The sequence below is a fragment of the Trachypithecus francoisi genome, unplaced genomic scaffold (genome assembly GCF_009764315.1).
Source record: "Trachypithecus francoisi isolate TF-2019V2 unplaced genomic scaffold, Tfra_2.0 Lachesis_group12, whole genome shotgun sequence".
NCBI lineage: Eukaryota > Metazoa > Chordata > Mammalia > Primates > Cercopithecidae > Trachypithecus > Trachypithecus francoisi.
The window spans coordinates 60,052,889-60,064,186 of NW_022681457.1; the positions used below are offsets into that span (position 1 = coordinate 60,052,889).

Consider the following 11,298-nt stretch of genomic DNA (forward strand, 5'->3'; position numbering starts at 1 on the left):
ATACTCTTTCTTCCAGTTGATCGAGTCGGTTACTGAAGCTTGTGCATTTGTCACGTATTTCTCGTGTCATGGTTTTCATCTCTGTCATTTCGTTTATGATCTTCTCTGCGTTAATTAGTCTAGCTGTCAATTCCACTTTTTTTTCAAGATTTTAGTTTCTTTGCGCTGGGTACGTAATTCCCTTTAGCTCTGAGAGGTTTGATGGACTGAAGCCTTCTTCTCTCATCTCGTCAAAGTCATTCTCTGACCAGCTTTGATCCGTTGCTGGCGATGGGCTGCGCTCCTTTGCAGGGGGAGATGCACTCTTATTTTTTGAATTTCCAGCTTTTCTGCCCTGCTTCTTCCCCATCTTTGTGGTTTTATCTGTCTCTGGACTTTGATGATGGTGACGTACGGATGGGGTTTTGGTATAGGTGTCCTTCCTGTTTGATAGTTTTCCGTCTGACAGTCAGAAGGACTGTCTGTTGGTCTGTTGGAGATTGCTTGAGGTCCACTCCAGACCCTGTTTGCCTGGGTATCAGCAGCAGAGGTTGCCGAAGATAGAATATTGCTGAACAGCGAGTGTACCTGTCTGATTCTTTCTTTGGAAGTTTCCTCTCAGGGGTGACGCCACCCTGTGAGGTGTGGGGTGTCAGACTGCCCCTAGTGGGGGATGTCTCCCAGCTAGGCTACTCAGGGGTCAGGGACCCACCTGAGCAGGCAGTCTGTCCGTTCTCGGATCTCAACCACCGCGTTAGGAGATCCACGGCTCTCCCAAAGCTGTCAGACAGAGTCGTTCGCGTCTGCACCGCCCCCGCTCTTTCCCTAATGGACTGCAGCTGTGCGCTGTCCGCAGAGGTAGAGTCTACAGAGACAGGCAGGCTTCCCTGAGCTGCTGTGAGCTCCACCAGTTCGAGCTTCCCAGCGGTTTTGTTTACCTACTTAAGCCTCAGCAATGGCGGGCGCCCCTCCCCCAGCCTCGCTGCTGCCTTGCCGATAGATCGCCGCAGACGGCTGTGTTAGCAGTGAGGGAGGCTCCGTGGGCGTGGGACCCTCCCGGCCAGGTGTGGGATATATTCTCCTGGTATGCCTGTTCCTTAAAGCGCAGTATGGGGTGGGAGTTATCCGATTTTCCAGGTGTTGTGTGTCTCAGTTCCCCTGGCTAGGAAAAAGGGATTCCTTTCCCCCTTGCGCTTCCAGGTGAGGCGATGCCTCGCCCTGCTTCAGCTCACGCTGGTCAGGCTGCAGCAGCTGACCAGCACCGATTGTTCGGCACTCCCTAGCGAGATGACCCCAGTACCTCAGTTGAAAACGCAGAAATCACCGGTCTTCTGTGTCGCTCGCGCTGGGAGTTGGAGACTGGAGCTGCTCCTATTCGGCCATCTTGCTCCGCCCCCGATAGGACTTTTATCTCCATATGTTAAAATTCTAATCCCCAGTGTGGTAGTTTTAGGAGGTGACGCCTTTGGGGGGTGATTAGGTCATGAATGTACAGCCCTAATGAATGGGATGAGTGCCCTTACAAGCGAGCTGTCTTGCCCCTTCCCCCATGTGAGGACACAGCCAGGAGGCCAGGAGGCACCATCTTTTAATCAGAAAGCAGGCCCCTGCAGACGCCAAATCTGCCTGTGCGTTTATGTTGGACTTCTCAGCCTCCAAGACTGTCAATAATAAATTTCTGTTGTTTATAAGGCACCTGACTTACAGTGTTTTGTAAAAACAGCCTAATATGACTAAGATGACAATATCCCTTCTCCCCCAATTTCCTCATCCCACGCTGAGACTCTTTCAAGGACAGAGAGCCTACAGTTCTCCAGGCAGACAAGCTCACAGAAGTAGTGGTGGTGGCTGCTTCTATTCTGATGAGTAAAGGCCTAAAGCCATGTGGATGTTGCACTTTGAAAGTGAAATAATGAGCCCTTAGTCACTGAAAAACATAATTGATTCCCATTTCTCTAGTTAGGTGTCCTGGTACACTAGTGCCTCAACACATTTTGTTGGGGGATGGATGAGAAATAATTCCATGATCAATTAAATTTGGAAAATGCTACATACAATATTGCCTTCTTGGATTCACATACTAAAGGCTCTGGGATGTTCTGAGTCAATGAATCAATTTAATTTTTGGTTCATCATTTTCCAATTTATCTGACCGCAGAACACTGTCTTCATGTCATACCTATGAAAAACCTGAAGAACCCATTTTCAAAAACTCCTAATTGGGCAGAACTAGACTAAAACTGGTTATTAATCAAAAGAGGCTTAGGCAATAGAATGAACAATTTGCCAGGGGTCAGGAGACCCAGATTCTGGTCTAGAGTCTTTCATTAATTAGCTGTGTGACTTTGGGGAAATCATGTTCTTCTGGGCCTTGATTTCCTTGCCTATAAAACAAGTGACTGAAATTAGATCATTCCAAAGGCCCCTTCCAGGGGCAATATACAATGATTTTTCTGATTTGTGAAGACTCACCTGCTGGTAGGCTGTCTACTCTGTCCTCACCTATCACAGCTCATGTTGGCACCTTCAGGGCCTGCAGGGTGGCCTGGAATCTGCTCCAGGCCAGGGGGAGTGCATTATAATCCCTGAGGACATTCGGATATGATCACTGTGTGTTCCTGGCCCACCACAGCCAGGAACCACAGGCTGGTGGCTGTGCCAGTCAGTCTCTTTCTCTCAGAACTCTTCCCTCTGTGCAGAATTTCATGGTAAGTATTATGGGATGAAGCAGGAGACCTGGACCCTCTACCCTCTGCCCCTGGGATTGCGAGTGTCAAAGGGGGAAGAAGCCAGGTCCACATGCAGATGCAAGTGATCACACGTGGCAGTGGGTGTCAACAGGCCAGGTGCTTAGCGAGATCTTAGAGGAAGCTTCCTCTTCAAGGTCTGGGTCATTGTAGAGACCTCATGGGACATGGAGGACTTCACAAAGCCAGAAAGATTTGTTGAATTCAGGGGTTCAGGGGCCTGGATAGAAACGAGGATGGTCTGAGTAATGCAAGGACAGAACAGTACCAAGTGTGGTTAGAGGCTGGTGAGTCTCTCTGCACGAGCATAAGAAGGCAGAAGGAGTGGAAAATCAGGTGGGGCCGGGTCTTCAGACAAAAGACAGCAGTCTGTGAATGCCAATGCAATCAAGCTCTAGAGTCACACAGGTAGCGAGTAGCCATTCTTCAGAAAAAAAGAACACTACAAAATACTAAACATAACATGAGAAATAGAATAATTCAAGTAAATATAATAATAAAGTAAAAGTAAGCTCTTTCTGCCTCTTCCAGAGGACCAACCAATAAGACAGGTTCTCATAGAGGTGATTCAATACACTGTCATGTGCGATGTTTAACATCAGTAATAATAAATCGTAATGGGGGCTAATGCTTTACATGGTGGAGCATAGAAAGAGGAGTGAGAGGCTTAGATGAGGAAGGGAGATGGAACCTCTGCCTTGTGAAAGACGGCAAGGGGTTGCTGGGCACTCCTGGGGGAGCTTTCCTTTCATTCTCATAAAATGAGAAACAAGGAGAGTAAACAGCTGTTACGGTAAATACTTAATAATTAAAAGACCAAGGCTGCTGACATCAGTCTTAGTGGAGATGCTGGTACATATGAGTTCTACCATCAGAGGGCCTAGAGCCACTCTTTGGAGGTATCTGCTTGTTTCTCCTGCCTGTGTGCTGCCACTTAGGGGCCTAGACAGCCATGCTCACAGGGCCCGTCTGCAGGTCACTGGATTGAGCAAGGACTCTCCAAATCAGGAAAGACTTCCCTAGACACCCTCTCTTGGGTTCTTTCTCCTTCTTCCCTGTGTGCTGGGTTTTGTGCTCAAATCTCCAGTGTACATTCCCAGTGTCCTCCTTCCCCGCTGTGCACTGTCTGCTAAAGGCCTTCAGGAGTGTCTCACAGTGGTCATGGTCACTATTCCACTCACCTGGTGATGAGTAGAAACCTCCAGCCAAAGTCTTTGGGCACAAACCCCAAACACCATCCTGGGCTTTCTGTTAGAATGCCAGGTGGATCGAGTGTGTGTGTATGTATATCTGCAACAATGCCTTTGTTTCCAAGTGACAGTAGCTCTAACTGGTAAGAACAACAAAGGGGATGCATTGGCTCATGTAGTGGGAAACCCACTTGTAGAGAGGACTTTAGGGTCACTGCAATGCTTTTCTTACTGCCTCTCTGTTCTGGCTGCTAGGGTGTCAGCTTCATTCAATGGCCGCCTCCTCTCTTTGAGAGAAAGATGGCAGCCAGGAAATCAGCTGGAGTACGTTTTCTTCCCCAGGAACATTGAGATTGAGAGAGAGAGGGCTTCTGTTTTAGAAGAGTGAGAAAGATCCCTTTACAGAAGCTCTAGGAAAAACCTCTTTTCATATCTCAATGGCCTGAAATGGAACCCAAAGTCATTCTTGAACCAATCACTGTGGCTAAGGCTAGGGGCTGGGCTTCTCGTCTTGCCAATCAGCACCTACCACCAGGTGCTGGGGAACTGGTCAATTCCCAGTACACATTTAATACAAAAGAAGGAGAGGAAACTCTGCAGGGGAAGAGAAAGGATTTTCAGTAAACGTTTAAAATGGGTGCTGGAAAGTCAATCAGGAAGGAGCTGTCCCAGGCCAGGAGTTTGACCCTATGAAGAACACCGCCCAATCATTCGTTGTTTCTGAAACCCTTCTTATACATACAAGCCCTTAACTGGGCCCTTGTGTATGTACCTAGATCAGTTAGGATGCTTCTGGCTGCAAGCAACACAAAATTCTGACTCCAGCTGTCTTAAATAACCAGAGAACGTGGAATCTCACATTTGGAGGAAGGATGTCTCCCGAAGACAGCCCAATGAGCTGCTCAGTAGTCACTAAGTTGTTCTCGTCTCTCTTCTCTCCTAAGTTGTTCCCGTCTCTCTTCTCTCCTGTCCTCACCATCTGCTTCATCCTAAGTCTTCTTCCTTTTGTATTTTTGAGGTGACTGTTGCATCTCTAGATATGACAATCCAGAACAAGGAGAAACCATCTCTTGTGATTTTCTCTTGGAGAGAGGACATTTTCCCCAAAGCACCTGGGCTGAACTCTTACCTCCACCACTCAGTGACTGGTGGCCTCAAACAACATCGAAGGGATAATAATAGTCCTTGAATCCTCGTGAATGTCAGTGGAGTAATCCCACTGAAGTGCTCAACACCAGCCCTGGTACACTGTTGTTTGCAGAAACGAGGAGCTTGACTTGCCTGGCGTGCCCTGCTAGTTGAAGGGGTTTCTGTGCTCTGGCATGGATTATCTCCGAGTTTCCAGTGTTCAGTATGCCTCTCTCAGGTGCCTACAGTCAAAGTCAAGGTCAGAAAATGAAAGGTTTGGGGGCTTCTCTCCCTTTCGTTGAGCCCTTTGATCAATCTTACCCTCCACAGTTCCTTTACTTACTAAGCCTAGGGTGGCCACTTTGCTCTAATCATCATGTTTGCTGAAAGGGCCCAATGTACAATCTCCTGTCTGAAAGAAAGAAAGAAAGAAAGGAAGAAAGAAAGAAAGAAAGAAAGAAAGAAAGAAAGAAAGAAAGAAAGATTAACAATATATGTGTCGGGACCTATTTTTAGTGCTTTACAAGTCAGAACTTCCCTTCCGGCCTCCTCCTGTCCCTCAGGACTTTCAGATTTACTACTTAAATATTTATAAACTGTTACAATTATTTATTAAAGGTTTATGTTGTTATTATATTTAGTGTGGAATATGCATTTCTTCCTCCAAAAATAACAGGACTTTCCATTAAACGACATCTGTTAATGATGCAGTAAATTGTCTCTTAAAGCAATAGAGAAAGTTCTCTTCTCCTTTGACAACCCTAAGTACCCTTATTTAAAAGTAGGGGCCCTACCTCACTGGAAAATACATTACTCCTGACTCCTCAAATGTTATTCTATGCAGATTTGGGAAATTTGTAATGCTTACACAGAGAAATTTTACCCTTAGCTATCACCATCTAGTCAAAAACAACAGATGCCTTTGTAGTTGGTAGCCCTTCCTTTCCTCCAAGGCTTCTGTTGGTGCATAAATGTGCACACACGTGTGCATGTGCATGCCTTTGTGTGTATATGTGTGCACACATGTATGTGTAAGAGAAGCTCTTACTCAGCTCAGATTTATTCGTTCATTCATTCACTTTAATCCACTCTATGTTAGGTGTCAAACTCAAGGAAATGGATAAGAAACACTGCCCCGAGAGATTCCCAGGACTAACAGAAGAGCAAAAAATAAGTAATAAATTATCAATGATACATAAGGAATTATAAAGCAGTGTAGATGTACATGTACAATGCCATGGAAACAAAGAGGCACTAATTATATAGAGGGATGGTTTTTTGATGTACGTGTAGCTCTATGTGTAACAGCAAGGCTTAATTTGGGAAGAATTCTCTGACTTTTTTCTTGGAATGGGACTTGCCTTCCATCACTAGGTTACTAACCCATCCATCTGCCAGTGTTACCCAGACCATGGTCTAGCCTGGTGGTTCTCACCCAGGGGAAATTTTCCTTCTAGAGACATCTGGCTATCTCTGGAACCATTTTAGGTGATGAGAGGGTGCTACCAGTATTTAGTGAGTAGAGTCTAGAAATACAGCTAAGCACCCAGCAATGGCCAGGACAACTCCCACACCAAATAGTTCTCTGGCCCCAAATATCAGGAGTGTCCAGATTGAGGTTGAGAACCACTGTCTTGCTCAAAAGGGTCCTGTGCCAGGTGTGAGTCATTCTGAACGAGGCCAGTGAAATTGGCCCGAGTTTCTTGGAGGAGAGCTGAGATTTGACCTGGAGAGACAGTCGAGGGTCTTAAAATGACCACTGCCCCTTCCCCTTGACTTGGTAATTTACCATCCAGAAATCTGCCTACAAAAAAATGGTCAGAATGGCTGATACCAAATTATGCACAGAGATGCTCCAAGCTACAAGAGAAACAGGAACAAAAATAATAAAGTTAAAAACAACCTAAATGGCCAACACTATAGGTTGGCTCTATCTATTAGGATACATGATAGATTTTAAAGATGTCTGCAGGTAACTTTAATGACATATACAATGCACATAATTTTAAATTCAGTGAAAAGGAATGTCCCTTCCCCAATCTCTCTTTTTCTCTCTTTTTCTCTCACAGACAGAAAAAAGGATGGAGAGAAATAAACCTATGAGTTAATACCTGTTAGTAGATGTTGGGATTAGAAATACTATTTGTTTTTAATTTTACTTCAATTTTTCGGTATTCTCCAGGTTTCCAAAAATTCACACAATTTTCTTAGTTGTTTTTATTTTTTTAAAGATTATTTTAGGCCGGGCGCGGTGGCTCAAGCCTGTAATCCCAGCACTTTGGGAGGCCAAGACGGGCGGATCACGAGGTCAGGAGATCGAGACCATCCTGGCTAACCCCGTGAAACCCCGTCTCTACTAAAAAATACAAAAAGCTAGCCGAGCGAGGTGGCGGGCGCCTGTAGTCCCAGCTACTCGGGAGGCTGAGGCAGGAGAATGGCGTAAACCCAGGAGGCGGAGCTTGCAGTGAACTGAGATCTGGCCACTGCACTCCAGCCTGTGCGACAGAGCGAGACTTCGTCTCAAAAAAAAAAAAAAAAAAAAAAAAAGATTATTTTAGACTGGGCACGGTGGCTCACGCCTGTAATCCCAGCACTTTGGGAGGCTGAGGTGGGTAGATCACTTGAGGTCAGGAGTTCGAGACCAGCCTGGTCAACATGGCAAAACCACGTCTCTACTAAAAATATAAAAATTTTTATATTTTTATAAAATATATAAATATATATATAACATATATAATATATAAAATATATAAAATTATATATATAATTTATATAAAATTTTTATAAAAGTCAGGTGTGGTGGCAGGCACCTGTAATCCCAGCTACTCTGGAGGCTGAGGCAGGACAATCACTTGAACCCAGGAGGCAGAGGTTGCAGTGAGCCAAGATAATGCCACTGTACTCCAGCCTAGGTGGCAGAGTGAAACTGTGTCTCAAAAAAAAAGATAAAATGTTAGTTATTTTCAAAAGATGGCACATCAGTTTAGAAGCCAAGAGACCAGGATACTGGGCTTGGCTCATCCCGCAGTAGATGCCATGATGTCAGCAACCCATAGCCCTTCCTCACCTTCCTCGGTGGATCTGCTTGTGCACTTGGTACCAGGGGACCCCAATAACCTCCACCTTCCTGTCTCTCAGAGTGGCTCTGAGAAGCCCATGAAGCAGCACATGGGGAAATGAAAAGCTGAAGAAATGAAATGGTTCAAGATTGTATTTCTGGTAGGAAGAATTTATCAAATTCTTCCTACGGAGAGGAGAGGAAAGGCAAGGGGAGGGGAGGGGAGGGGAGGGGAGGGATCTGGATCTAACCTGGTGTTCCCCTTGCTCTTGGTAGGTCCTGGGGGACCCAGGAGCCACTATGGGGCAATGCACTTTACAGATGAATTTCCCTACCTTTGCAGGAGGAAAAGCAGTGGCCCTCTGGTTACTTGGTTGCCTGGGATTTAAAGCTGGGAGTAGACTCCACAGCACGTTTTTGTTTGTGGTTGGAATTTTCGAGTTATACACTCCCTGGGCTGTTAGCTGAAATATTAGTGCATCTTCACAGATAAAATCAGTCCAGGAAAAGGGTTGCTAGAATTTCCAACAAAGGCTGTCTTTGCCCTTCCACATACTTTCGAGATGGGAGTTCTCAAGCCAGTCTTCGGAATCTGAATCCTACCAAGTGATGCCTGCCTTCTGCCTGCTACTCTGGGCCCCTGGATCTGCTGTCCTCTGGCACAGGCATCATTTGCTCCCTGGAAGCTGGGGAACCTTGCTTGGCAGTCACTAGGAAACTAGCTTAGAAAAACAGCCTCCCCAGCACCTGTGCCAGCAGGCAGGAATCCACCTGCTTTTTCCAAAAGTGTTTGCCTGTAGGGAGACTGCCTGAGGCCCATGTAAATTCAGAAATTTCTGGGGTTTGGCTTAGCAGACCCAGAGGGCCCTGGAAGACACTGAGCGATTTCCCTCTGTGGCGTCTGTGAGAGTCAGTGTCACTGCTGGTGAGTCCATTTTTCCCACTCAGAGAGTTGGGGCACCCCCTAAATAATTGAAGTATTAGTAACAGTTTCTTTCCCCTTCTGCAGGCACTCCCAGAGGTCTGCCGTTTTCTTTGCAAGAACAGTTGGCATTAAATATGCTGGGTGTCAGTGCAGCAGTGAGGTGGTTAATTTTGACTGAATATTATGCTATATAACCACTTGGCATTTAACTTGAAAAATGGCTTTCTGCTTCACCTGTCAGCATACCCAGTTCTCATCAAATAAGTGAGTGAGAAAAATTTTTAAATTTCAATTTCCTGATGCTATTAGACACTACTTCTTCCATACTTAAACAGTTTAGCAGTGCATGTACAGGGTTTGGTATTCAGACCATGCCTCAGACTACATGCTATTACAATAGCTTTTTTGTTTAAAGGGTAAAGAGATGCATGGATCTTTATCTTGAGGTTAGGAAAATGTATTGCAGGAACACGGCCAATCAGGTTCTGAATAACTTTGAAACATGGTACCGTCACCCCAGTGTAGTACAAGGAATTCCAACGCCTACGGTGGAGGATTTGAGAGTGTCAGAAGAAAGCCTTAGAAATGAAGTAAATGTGCAGAGTAATCCCGCATGGTACTTCAGGGGGAAATTGATCACTCAGGTTAGCATTAATCTATTTTTACTGTTCCTTTTGTCAATTATAATTCAGTAAACCATGCCAGGGACTTACATTCATGAACTCTCTATGTTTAAGATTAAAACCCCAGGCTCATCCACTTATGTGAATTAGACATCTCCAGTTGTTCGTAGTTCAAACAGGCTGATTAGCGTCACCTCATTTTGTTTATACATCCCTAAAATGAAAAGCCAGCAGAGGGAAGATGACAGTATTTGATTTCTATGTCTCAGAACCACTTTGTCATAACTCATTTTTATGGTGGATGTGCTGTGAACAGGATGGGAAATGTGCCTTGTTGGTTTAAGAAAGGGTCAACAAGCTATGGCCTGTTGGCCAAATTCAGTCTGCCTCTTCCCTGGCCTGTTTCTGTAAATAAAGCATTATTTGGACAGAACCACACACCCTTATTTATCGGTTTATCTGTGGCTGTTTTCAGTCTGCAGAGTTGAGTTTTCCCAACAGACGCAATATGACTCATAAAACGTTCTTATCGGCCCTTTACAGAAAAAGTTGTCTCCCTGTAATTTCAAGCCTCAAATGCTAATTTTCTTCCTTTTGTGATTCCGGGCCTAATTTTTCCATATCTTTAGAGGGCACATTTCTAGAAAGAATGAATGGCTTGAGAAGTTTTGTACTTATGAAGAGGTTTGTTGTTGTTGTTGTTGTTGTTGTTGTTGTTGTTTTTCTTCACTTAGGCTGGATGAGGGGGATGTGAAATCATTCTATTTTACACATATGAAGACTGAGGTTCAGCAGGGTTCAGTGACCTGTTGCAGGCCACACAGCTGGGAATAAAAACACGAACTCCATTCTTCGTGGGAACTGTGGGGATTAAATACATCAGTAAATGCAAATGGGTTGAAAAAATGTTCCCAACATAGAGCAAATTTGCAATCCTTGCTAAATATGATTATTCCCTTTATTTTCATTGTTCCAGGGCGCTCACCCTGGTATACCAGGTGGCCAGGAAGAAGGGACTCCTGCTGCTGTCAGCCTGTGCCAGCAACACAGAGACCCAGGCCTTCGGTCCAAGAGGGGCTCTGTGCCTCCATCGGAAACATGAACCAGATTTCCCTGTAATGGGCTCCATATTTTCGCCCAGCAGCCTTAGATGTCTGGCAAATAGGAAAGCTATGTCCTTCCTGCACAATTTCAGCCCTAAGAATCTGTGACTTTCTCTCCCTGGAGGCCTACAGAACAAGAGGAGGGAGGGCTTGAAATCAATAAATGGATTGCACACCTACAGGGCTCTGCCATTTGTCATCTGTGACCTACACAGGCATTCTGGGGCTTATGCTATCCTGAGCTGTGTGTGTTTCCATGGTCTCCCATTATCCTCCACTTTGACCCCTCAAAATATTGTTTCAACTTCCAGGAGGCTGGATGATGGGGAGAGAGAGGTGGAGAGAGAGAGAGGGAGCAAAGGAGCTGGCGGAATGAGAGGGAACATGTCCAAAAATGCCGACTCCAGCCAACTGTATCAGATGCCAGCTGCCAGTACCACCCTAGTCCCTCTGAGGTCAGCCAGGTAGCTGGAGCCCTTCCTTGCCTTCCAGGCAAACAGGCTGCTACTCTAATGGAAAACAGCCCTCAAATGCAGCCCTGCTTG

At 45.4% G+C, this 11,298-nt stretch overlaps 1 long non-coding RNA gene across 1 annotated transcript; it reads left to right on the forward strand.

Moving 5' to 3' along the window:
* Window positions 1-8,947: 8,947 nt before the first annotated feature.
* Window positions 8,948-10,932, forward strand: LOC117093858. The gene is made up of 2 exons (XR_004441281.1): window positions 8,948-9,027; window positions 10,627-10,932. It is a non-coding gene; the product is annotated as an uncharacterized LOC117093858 (long non-coding RNA).
* Window positions 10,933-11,298: the final 366 nt, after the last annotated feature.